The sequence below is a fragment of the Eleutherodactylus coqui genome, chromosome 1 (genome assembly GCF_035609145.1).
Source record: "Eleutherodactylus coqui strain aEleCoq1 chromosome 1, aEleCoq1.hap1, whole genome shotgun sequence".
Taxonomy (NCBI): domain Eukaryota; kingdom Metazoa; phylum Chordata; class Amphibia; order Anura; family Eleutherodactylidae; genus Eleutherodactylus; species Eleutherodactylus coqui.
In genome coordinates, this window is record NC_089837.1 from 833,925 (window position 1) to 844,134 (window position 10,210).

Here is a 10,210-nt window from a genome sequence, read left to right on the forward strand (position 1 = left end):
AGTTCTGAAGAGCAGGGGGAGCAGGCAGCTAGCTGGGGTAGAGGCGGGGGCGGATCGTAGTACAGAAGAGCAGGGGGGAGCATGCACTTGCTGGGGTAGAGGCGGGGGCGGATGGTAGTTCTGGAGAGCAGGGGGGAGCAGGCAGCTAGCTGGGGTAGAGGCGGGGGCGAATGGTAGTTCTGAAGAGCAGGGGGGTGCATGCAGTTGCTGGGCTAGAGACGGGGGGGGGGGGTGGGTGGTAGTTCTGGAGAGCAGGGGGAGCAGACAGCTAGCTGGGGTAGAGGCGGGGGCGAATTGTAGTACAGAAGAGCAGGGGGGAGCAGGCACTTGCTGGGCTAGAGACGGGTGGGGGGTGGATGGTAGTTCTGGAGAGCAGGGGGAGCAGACAGCTAGCTGGGGTGGAGGCGGGGGCGGATGGTAGTTCTGGAGAGCAGGGGGAGCAGGCAGCTAGCTGGGGTAGAGGCGGGGGCGAATGGTAGTTCTGGAGAGCAGGGGGAGCATGCACTTGCTGGGGTAGAGGCGGGGACGGACGGTAGTACAGAAGAGCAGGGGGGAGCAGGCAGCTAGCTGGGGTAGAGGCGGGAGCGGATGGTAGTACAGAAGAGCAGGGGGAGCAGGCAGCTAGCTGGGGTAGAGGCGGGGGTGGATGGTAGTACAGAAGAGCAGGGGGAGCAGGCAGCTAGCTGGTGTAGAGGCGGGAGCGGATGGTAGTTATGGAGAGCAGGGGGAGCAGGCACTTCCTGGGGTAGAGGCGGGGGCGGATGGTAGTTCTTGAGAGCAGGGGGAGCAGACAGCTAACTGGGGTAGAGGCGGGGGCGGACGGTAGTACAGAAGAGCAGGGGGGAGCAGGCAGCAAGCTGGGGTAGATTCGGGGGAGAATGGTAGTACAGAAGAGCAGGGGGAGCAGGCAGCTAGCTGGGGTAGAGGCGGGAGCGGATGGTAGTACAGAAGAGCAGGGGGAGCAGGCAGCTAGCTGGGGAAGAGGCCGGAGCGGATGGTAGTACAGAAGAGCAGGGGGGAGCATGCACTTGCTGGGGTAGAGGCGGGGGTGGACTGTAGTACAGAAGAGCAGGGGGGAGCAGGCAGCTAGCTGGGGTAGAGGCGGGAGCGGATGGTAGTACAGAAGAGCAGGGGGAGCAGGCAGCTAGCTGGGAAAGAGGCCGGAGCGGATGGTAGTACAGAAGAGCAGGGGGGAGCATGCACTTGCTGGGGTAGAAGCGGAAGCGGATGGTAGTACAGAAGAGCTGGGGGAGCAGGCAGCTAGCTGGGGTAGAGGCGGGGGCGGATGGTAGTACAGAAGAGCAGGGGGAGCAGGCAGCTAGCTGGGGTAGAGGCGGGGACGGATGGTAGTTCTGGAGAGCAGGGGGAGCAGGCAGCTACCTGGGGTAGAGGCGGGGGCGAATGGTAGTTCTGAAGAGCAGGGGGGAGCAGGAACTTGCTGGGCTAGAGACGGGGGGGGGGGGTGGATGGTAGTTCTGGAGAGCAGGGGGAGCAGACAGCTAGCTGGGGTAGAGGCGGGGGGGGGATGGTAGTACAGAAAAGCAGGGGAAGCAGGCAGCTAGCTCGGGTAGAGGCGGGGGAGGATGGTAGTACAGAAGAGCAGGGGGAGCAGGCAGCTAGCTGGGGTAGAGGCGGGAGCGGATGGTAGTACAGAAGAGCAAGGGGGAGCAGGCAGCTTGCTGGGGTAGAGGCAGGGACGGATGGTAGTTCAGGAGAGCAGGGGGAGCAGGCAGCTAGCTGGGGTGGAGGCGGGGGCAGATGGTAGTACAGAAGAGCGGGGGGAGCAGACACTTGCTGGGGTAGAGGCGGGGACGGATGGTAGTACAGAAGAGCAGGGGGGAGCATGCACTTGCTGGGGTAGAGGCGGGAGCGGATGGTAGTTCTGGAGAGCAGGGGGAGCAGGCACTTGCTGGGGTAGAGGCGGGGGCGGATGGTAGTTCTTGAGAGCAGGGGGAGCAGACAGCTAACTGGGGTAGAGGCGGGGGCGGACGGTAGTACAGAAGAGCAGGGGGGAGCAGGCAGCAAGCTGGGGTAGATTCGGGGGAGAATGGTAGTACAGAAGAGCAGGGGGAGCAGGCAGCTAGCTGGGGTAGAGGCGGGGGCGGATGGTAGTACAGAAGAGCAGGGGGGAGCATGCACTATCTGGGGTAGAGGCGGAATCGGATGGTAGTTCTGGAGAGCAGGGGGAGCAGGCAGCTAGCTGAGGTAGAGGTGGGGGCAGATGGTAGTTCTGGAGAGCAGGGGGAGCAGACAGCTAGCTGGGGTAGAGGCGGGGACGGATGGTAGTTCTGGAGAGCAGGGGGGAGCAGGCAGCTTGCTGCGGTATAGCCGGAGGCGAATGGTAGTTCTGGAGAGCAGGCAGAGCAGGCAGCTAGCTGGGGTAGAGAAGGGGGCAGATGGTAGTTCTGGAGAGCAGGGGGAGCAGGCACTTGCTGGGGTAGGGGCGGGGGCGGATGGTAGTTCTGGAGAGCAGGGGGAGCAGACAGCTACCTGGGGTAGAGGCGGGGACGGATGGTAGTTCTGGAGAGCAGGGGGGAGCAGGCAGCTTGCTGCGGTATAGGCGGAGGCGAATGGTAGTTCTGGAGAGCAGGCGGAGCAGGCAGCTAGCTGGGGTAGAGGTGGGGGCAGATGGTAGTTCTGGAGAGCAGGGGGGAGCAGGCAGCTTGCTGCGGTAGAGGCTGGAGCGGATGGTAGTACAGAAGAGCAGGGGGGAGCAGGCAGCTAGCTGGGGTAGAGGCGGGGACGGATGGTAGTTCTGGAGAGCAGGGGGGAGCAGGCAGCTTGCTGCGGTATAGGCGGAGGCGGATGGTAGTTCTGGAGAGCAGGGGGAGCAGGCAGCTTGCTGGTGTAGAGGCAGAGGCGGATGGTAGTTCTGAAGAGCAGGGGTGGGGCAAGCACTTGCTGGGGTAGAGGCGGGGGCGGATGGTAGTTCTGAAGAGCAGGGGGAGCAGACAGCTAGCTGGGGTAGAGGCGGGGGCGAATGGTAGTACAGAAGAGCAGGGAGGAGCAGGCACTTGCTGGGCTAGAGACGGGGGGGGGGGGTGGATGGTAGTTCTGGAGAGCAGGGGGAGCAGACAGCTTGCTGGGGTAGAGGCGGGGGCGGATGGTAGTTCTGAAGAGCGGGGGGAGCATGCACTTGCTGGGGTAGAGGCGGGGGCGGATGGTAGTTCTGAAGAGCGGGGGGAGCAGACAGCTAGCTGGGGTAGAGGCGGGGGCGGATGGTAGTTCTGAAGAGCAGGGGGGAGCAGGCAGCTAGCTGGGGTAGAGGCGGGAGCGGATGGTAGTACAGAAGAGCAGGGGGGAGCAGACAGCTAGCTGGGGTAGAGGCGGAGGCGGATGGTAGTTCTGGAGAGCAGGCAGAGCAGGAACTTGCTGGGGTAGAGGCGGGAGCGGATGGTAGTTCTGGAGAGCAGGGGGAGCAGGCACTTGCTGGGGTAGAGGCGGGGACGGATGGTAGTTCTGGAGAGCAGGGGGAGCAGACAGCTAACTGGGGTAGAGGCGGGGGCGGACGGTAGTACAGAAGAGCAGGGGGGCGCAGGCAGCAAGCTGGGGTAGATTCGGGGGAGAATGGTAGTACAGAAGAGCAGGGGGAGCAGGCAGCAGGCTGGGGTAGAGGCGGAGGGGGGATGGTAGTACAGAAGAGCAGGGGGAGCAGGCAGCTAGCTGGGGGAAGAGGCAGGGGCAGATGGTAGTACATAAGAGCAGGGGGGAGCATGCACTATCTGGGGTAGAGGCGGGATCGGATGGTAGTTCTGGAGAGCAGGGGGAGCAGGCAGCTAGCTGGGGTAGAGGTGGGGGCAGATGGTAGTTCTGGAGAGCAGGGGGAGCAGACAGCTAGCTGGGGTAGAGGCGGGGACGGATGGTAGTTCTGGAGAGCAGGGGGGAGCGGGCAGCTTGCTGCGGTATAGGCGGAGGCGGATGGTAGTTCTGGAGAGCAGGGGGAGCAGGCAGCTAGCTGGGGTAGAGGCGGGGGCGAATGGTAGTACAGAAGAGCAGGGGGGAGCAGGCACTTGCTGGGCTAGAGACGGGGGGGTGGATGGTAGTTCTGGAGAGCAGGGGGAGCAGGCAGCTTGCTGGGGTAGAGGCAGAGGCGGATGGTAGTTCTGAAGAGCAGGGGGGGGCAAGCACTTGCTGGGCTAGAGACGGGGGGGGGGGTGGATGGTAGTTCTGGAGAGCAGGGGGAGCAGGCAGCTAGCTGGGGTAGAGGCGGGGGCGAATGGTAGTACAGAAGAGCAGGGAGGAGCAGGCACTTGCTGGGGTAGAGGCGGGGACGGATGGTAGTTCTGGAGAGCAGGGGGGGGCAAGCACTTGCTGGGCTAGAGACGGGGGGGGTGGATGGTAGTTCTGGAGAGCAGGGGGAGCAGACAGCTAGCTGGGGTAGAGGCGGGGGCGAATGGTAGTACAGAAGAGCAGGGAGGAGCAGGCACTTGCTGGGGTAGAGGCGGGGACGGATGGTAGTTCTGGAGAGCAGGGGGAGCAGGCACTTGCTGGGGTAGAGGCGGGGACGGATGGTAGTACAGAAGAGCAGGGGGGAGCATGCACTTGCTGGGGTAGAGGCGGGAGCGGATGGTAGTTCTGAAGAGCGGGGGGAGCAGACAGCTAGCTGGGGTAGAGGCGGGGGCGGATGGTAGTTCTGAAGAGCAGGGGGGAGCAGACAGCTAGCTGGGGTAGAGGCGGGGGCGGATGGTAGTTCTGGAGAGCAGGGGGAGCAGGCACTTGCTGGGGTAGAGGCGGGGACGGATGGTAGTTCTGGAGAGCAGGGGGAGCAGGCACTTGCTGGGGTAGAGGCGGGGGCGGATGGTAGTTCTGGAGAGCAGGGGGAGCAGACAGCTAACTGGGGTAGAGGCGGGGGCGGATGGTAGTACAGAAGAGCAGGGGGAAGCAGGCAGCAAGCTGGGGTAGATTCGGGGGAGAATGGTAGTACAGAAGAGCAGGGGGAGCAGGCAGCTGGCTGGGGTAGAGGCGGAGGGGGGATGGTAGTACAGAAGAGCAGGGGGAGCAGGCAGCTAGCTGGGGGAAGAGGCAGGGGCGGATGCTAGTACAGAAGAGCAGGGGGGAGCATGCACTATCTGGGGTAGAGGCGGGATCGGATGGTAGTTCTGGAGAGCAGGGGGAGCAGACAGCTACCTGGGGTAGAGGCGGGGACGGATGGTAGTTCTGGAGAGCAGGGGGGAGCAGGCAGCTTGCTGCGGTATAGGCGGAGGTGGATGGTAGTTCTGGAGAGCAGGCGGAGCAGGCAGCTAGCTGTGGTAGAGGCGTGGGCGAATGGTAGTACAGAAGAGCAGGGGGGAGCAGGCACTTGCTGGGCTAGAGACGGGGGGGGGGGTGGATGGTAGTTCTGGAGAGCAGGGGAAGCAGGCAGCTTGCTGGGGTAGAGGCGGGGACGGATGGTAGTTCTGGAGAGCAGGGGGAGCAGACAGCTAGCTGGGGTAGAGGCAGAGGCGGATGGTAGTTCTGAAGAGCAGGGGGGGGGGGGGCAAGCACTTGCTGGGCTAGAGACTGGGGGGGTGGGTGGATGGTAGTTCTGGAGAGCAGGGGGAGCAGACAGCTAGCTGGGGTAGAGGCGGGGGCGAATGGTAGTACAGAAGAGCAGGGAGGAGCAGGCACTTGCTGGGGTAGAGGCGGGGACGGATGGTAGTTCTGGAGAGCAGGGGGAGCAGGCACTAGCTGGGGTAGAGGCGGGGGCGGATGTAAGTTCTGGAGAGCAGGGGGAGCAGGCACTTGCTAGGGTAGAGGCGGGGGGGGTGGATGGTAGTTCTGGAGAGTAGGGGGGAGCAAGCAGCTTGCTGGGGTAGAGGCAGAGGCGGATGGTAGTTCTGAAGAGCAGGGGGAGCAGGCACTTGCTGGAGTAGAGGCGGGGACGGATGGTAGTACAGAAGAGCAGGGGGGAGCATGCACTTGCTGGGGTAGAGGCGGGGGCGGATGGTAGTTCTGGAGAGCAGGGGGAGAAGGCAGCTAGCTGGGGTAGAGGCGGGGGCGGATGGTAGTTCTGAAGAGCGGGGGGAGCAGACAGCTAGCTGGGGTAGAGGCGGGGGCGGATGGTAGTTCTAAAGAGCAGGGGGGAGCAGGCAGCTAGCTGGGGTAGAGGCGGGGGAGGATGGTAGTTCTGAAGAGCAGGGGGGAGCAGGCAGCTAGCTGGGGTAGAGGCGGGGGCGGATGGTAGTTCTGGAGAGCAGGGGGAGCAGGCACTTCCTGGGGTAGAGGCGGGGACGGATGGTAGTTCTGGAGAGCAGGGGGAGCAGACAGCTAGCTGGGGTGGAGGCGGGGGCGGATGGTAGTTCTGGAGAGCAGGGGGAGCAGGCACTTGCTGGGCTAGAGGCGGGGACGGATGGTAGTTCTGGAGAGCAGGGGGAGCAGGCAGCTAGCTGGGGTGGAGGCGGGGACGGATGTAGTGCAGAAGAGCAGGGGGGAGCATGCAGCTAGCTGGGGTAGAGGCGGAAGTGGATGGTAGTACAGAAGAGCAGGGGGATCAGGCGGCTAGCTGGGGTAGAGGCGGGAGCGGATGGTAGTACAGAAGAGCAGGGAGGAGCATGCACTTGCTGAGGTAGAGGCGGGAGCGGATGGTAGTTCTGGGAAGCGGGGGGAGCAGACAGCTAGCTGGGGTAGAGGCGGGGGCGGATGGTAGTACAGAAGAGCAGGGGGGAGCATGCACTTGCTGGGGTTGAGGCGGGGGCGGATGGTAGTTCTGGAGAGCAGGGGGAGCAGGCAGCTAGCTGGGGTGGAGGCGGGGGAGGACGTTAGTTCTGAAGAGCAGGGGGAGCAGGCAGCTAGCTGGGGTGGAGGCGGGGGAGGACGTTAGTTCTGAAGAGCAGGGGGAGCAGGCAGCTTGCTGGGGTAGAGGCGGGGGCGGATCGTAGTACAGAAGAGCAGGGGGGAGCATGCACTTGCTGGGGTAGAGGCGGGGGCGGATGGTAGTTCTGGAGAGCAGGGGGAGCAGACAGCTAACTGGGGTAGAGGCGGGGGCGGATGGTAGTACAGAAGAGCAGGGGGAAGCAGGCAGCAAGCTGGGGTAGATTCGGGGGAGAATGGTAGTACAGAAGAGCAGGGGGAGCAGGCAGCTGGCTGGGGTAGAGGCGGAGGGGGGATGGTAGTACAGAAGAGCAGGGGGAGCAGGCAGCTAGCTGGGGGAAGAGGCAGGGGCGGATGCTAGTACAGAAGAGCAGGGGGGAGCATGCACTATCTGGGGTAGAGGCGGGATCGGATGGTAGTTCTGGAGAGCAGGGGGAGCAGACAGCTACCTGGGGTAGAGGCGGGGACGGATGGTAGTTCTGGAGAGCAGGGGGGAGCAGGCAGCTTGCTGCGGTATAGGCGGAGGTGGATGGTAGTTCCGGAGAGCAGGCGGAGCAGGCAGCTAGCTGTGGTAGAGGCGTGGGCGAATGGTAGTACAGAAGAGCAGGGGGGAGCAGGCACTTGCTGGGCTAGAGACGGGGGGGGGGGTGGATGGTAGTTCTGGAGAGCAGGGGAAGCAGGCAGCTTGCTGGGGTAGAGGCGGGGACGGATGGTAGTTCTGGAGAGCAGGGGGAGCAGACAGCTAGCTGGGGTAGAGGCAGAGGCGGATGGTAGTTCTGAAGAGCAGGGGGGGGGGGGCAAGCACTTGCTGGGCTAGAGACTGGGGGGGTGGGTGGATGGTAGTTCTGGAGAGCAGGGGGAGCAGACAGCTAGCTGGGGTAGAGGCGGGGGCGAATGGTAGTACAGAAGAGCAGGGAGGAGCAGGCACTTGCTGGGGTAGAGGCGGGGACGGATGGTAGTTCTGGAGAGCAGGGGGAGCAGGCACTAGCTGGGGTAGAGGCGGGGGCGGATGTAAGTTCTGGAGAGCAGGGGGAGCAGGCACTTGCTAGGGTAGAGGCGGGGGGGGGTGGATGGTAGTTCTGGAGAGTAGGGGGGAGCAGGCAGCTTGCTGGGGTAGAGGCAGAGGCGGATGGTAGTTCTGAAGAGCAGGGGGAGCAGGCACTTGCTGGAGTAGAGGCGGGGACGGATGGTAGTACAGAAGAGCAGGGGGGAGCATGCACTTGCTGGGGTAGAGGCGGGGGCGGATGGTAGTTCTGGAGAGCAGGGGGAGAAGGCAGCTAGCTGGGGTAGAGGCGGGGGCGGATGGTAGTTCTGAAGAGCGGGGGGAGCAGACAGCTAGCTGGGGTAGAGGCGGGGGCGGATGGTAGTTCTAAAGAGCAGGGGGGAGCAGGCAGCTAGCTGGGGTAGAGGCGGGGGAGGATGGTAGTTCTGAAGAGCAGGGGGGAGCAGGCAGCTAGCTGGGGTAGAGGCGGGAGCGGATGGTAGTACAGAAGAGCAGGGGGGAGCAGACAGCTAGCTGGGGTAGAGGCGGGGGCGGATGGTAGTTCTGGAGAGCAGGGGGAGCAGGCACTTCCTGGGGTAGAGGCGGGGACGGATGGTAGTTCTGGAGAGCAGGGGGAGCAGACAGCTAGCTGGGGTGGAGGCGGGGGCGGATGGTAGTTCTGGAGAGCAGGGGGAGCAGGCACTTGCTGGGCTAGAGGCGGGGACGGATGGTAGTTCTGGAGAGCAGGGGGAGCAGGCAGCTAGCTGGGGTGGAGGCGGGGACGGATGTAGTGCAGAAGAGCAGGGGGGAGCATGCAGCTAGCTGGGGTAGAGGCGGAAGTGGATGGTAGTACAGAAGAGCAGGGGGATCAGGCGGCTAGCTGGGGTAGAGGCGGGAGCGGATGGTAGTACAGAAGAGCAGGGAGGAGCATGCACTTGCTGAGGTAGAGGCGGGAGCGGATGGTAGTTCTGGGAAGCGGGGGGAGCAGACAGCTAGCTGGGGTAGAGGCGGGGGCGGATGGTAGTACAGAAGAGCAGGGGGGAGCATGCACTTGCTGGGGTTGAGGCGGGGGCGGATGGTAGTTCTGGAGAGCAGGGGGAGCAGGCAGCTAGCTGGGGTGGAGGCGGGGGAGGACGTTAGTTCTGAAGAGCAGGGGGAGCAGGCAGCTAGCTGGGGTAGAGGCGGGGGCGGATCGTAGTACAGAAGAGCAGGGGGGAGCATGCACTTGCTGGGGTAGAGGCGGGGGCGGATGGTAGTTCTGGAGAGCAGGGGGGAGCAGGCAGCTAGCTGGGGTGGAGGCGGGGGAGGACGTTAGTTCTGAAGAGCAGGGGGAGCAGGCAGCTAGCTGGGGTAGAGGCGGGGGCGGATCGTAGTACAGAAGAGCAGGGGGGAGCATGCACTTGCTGGGGTAGAGGCGGGGGCGGATGGTAGTTCTGGAGAGCAGGGGGGAGCAGGCAGCTAGCTGGGGTAGAGGCGGGGGCGAATGGTAGTTCTGAAGAGCAGGGGGGTGCATGCAGTTGCTGGGCTAGAGACGGGGGGGGGGGGTGGGGGGTAGTTCTGGAGAGCAGGGGGAGCAGACAGCTAGCTGGGGTAGAGGCGGGGGCGAATTGTAGTACAGAAGAGCAGGGGAGAGCAGGCACTTGCTGGGCTAGAGACGGGTGGGGGGTGGATGGTAGTTCTGGAGAGCAGGGGGAGCAGACAGCTAGCTGGGGTAGAGGCGGGGGGGGGATGGTAGTACAGAAGAGCAGGGGAAGCAGGCAGCTAGCTGGGGTAGAGGCGGGGGCGAATTGTAGTACAGAAGAGCAGGGGGGAGCAGGCACTTGCTGGGCTAGAGACGGGTGGGGGGTGGATGGTAGTTCTGGAGAGCAGGGGGAGCAGACAGCTAGCTGGGGTAGAGGCGGGGGCGGATGGTAGTTCTGAAGAGCAGGGGGAGCAGGCAGCTTGCTGGGGTAGAGGCGGGGGAGGATGGTAGTTCTGAAGAGCAGGGGGAGCAGGCACTTGCTGGGGTAGAGGCGGGGACGGATGGTAGTTCTGGAGAGCGGTGGGAGCAGACAGCTAGCTGGGGTGGAGGCGGGGGCGGATGGTAGTTCTGGAGAGCAGGGGGAGCAGGCAGCTAGCTGGGGTAGAGGCGAGGGCGAATGGTAGTTCTGGAGAGCAGGGGGAGCATGCACTTGCTGGGGTAGAGGCGGGGACGGACGGTAGTACAGAAGAGCAGGGGGGAGCAGGCAGCTAGCTGGGGTAGAGGCGGGAGCGGATGGTAGTACAGAAGAGCAGGGGGAGCAGGCAGCTAGCTGGGGAAGAGGCCGGAGCGGATGGTAGTACAGAAGAGCAGGGGGGAGCATGCACTTGCTGGGGTAGAGGCGGGGGTGGACTGTAGTACAGAAGAGCAGGGGGGAGCAGGCAGCTAGCTGGGGTAGAGGCGGGAGCGGATGGTAGTAC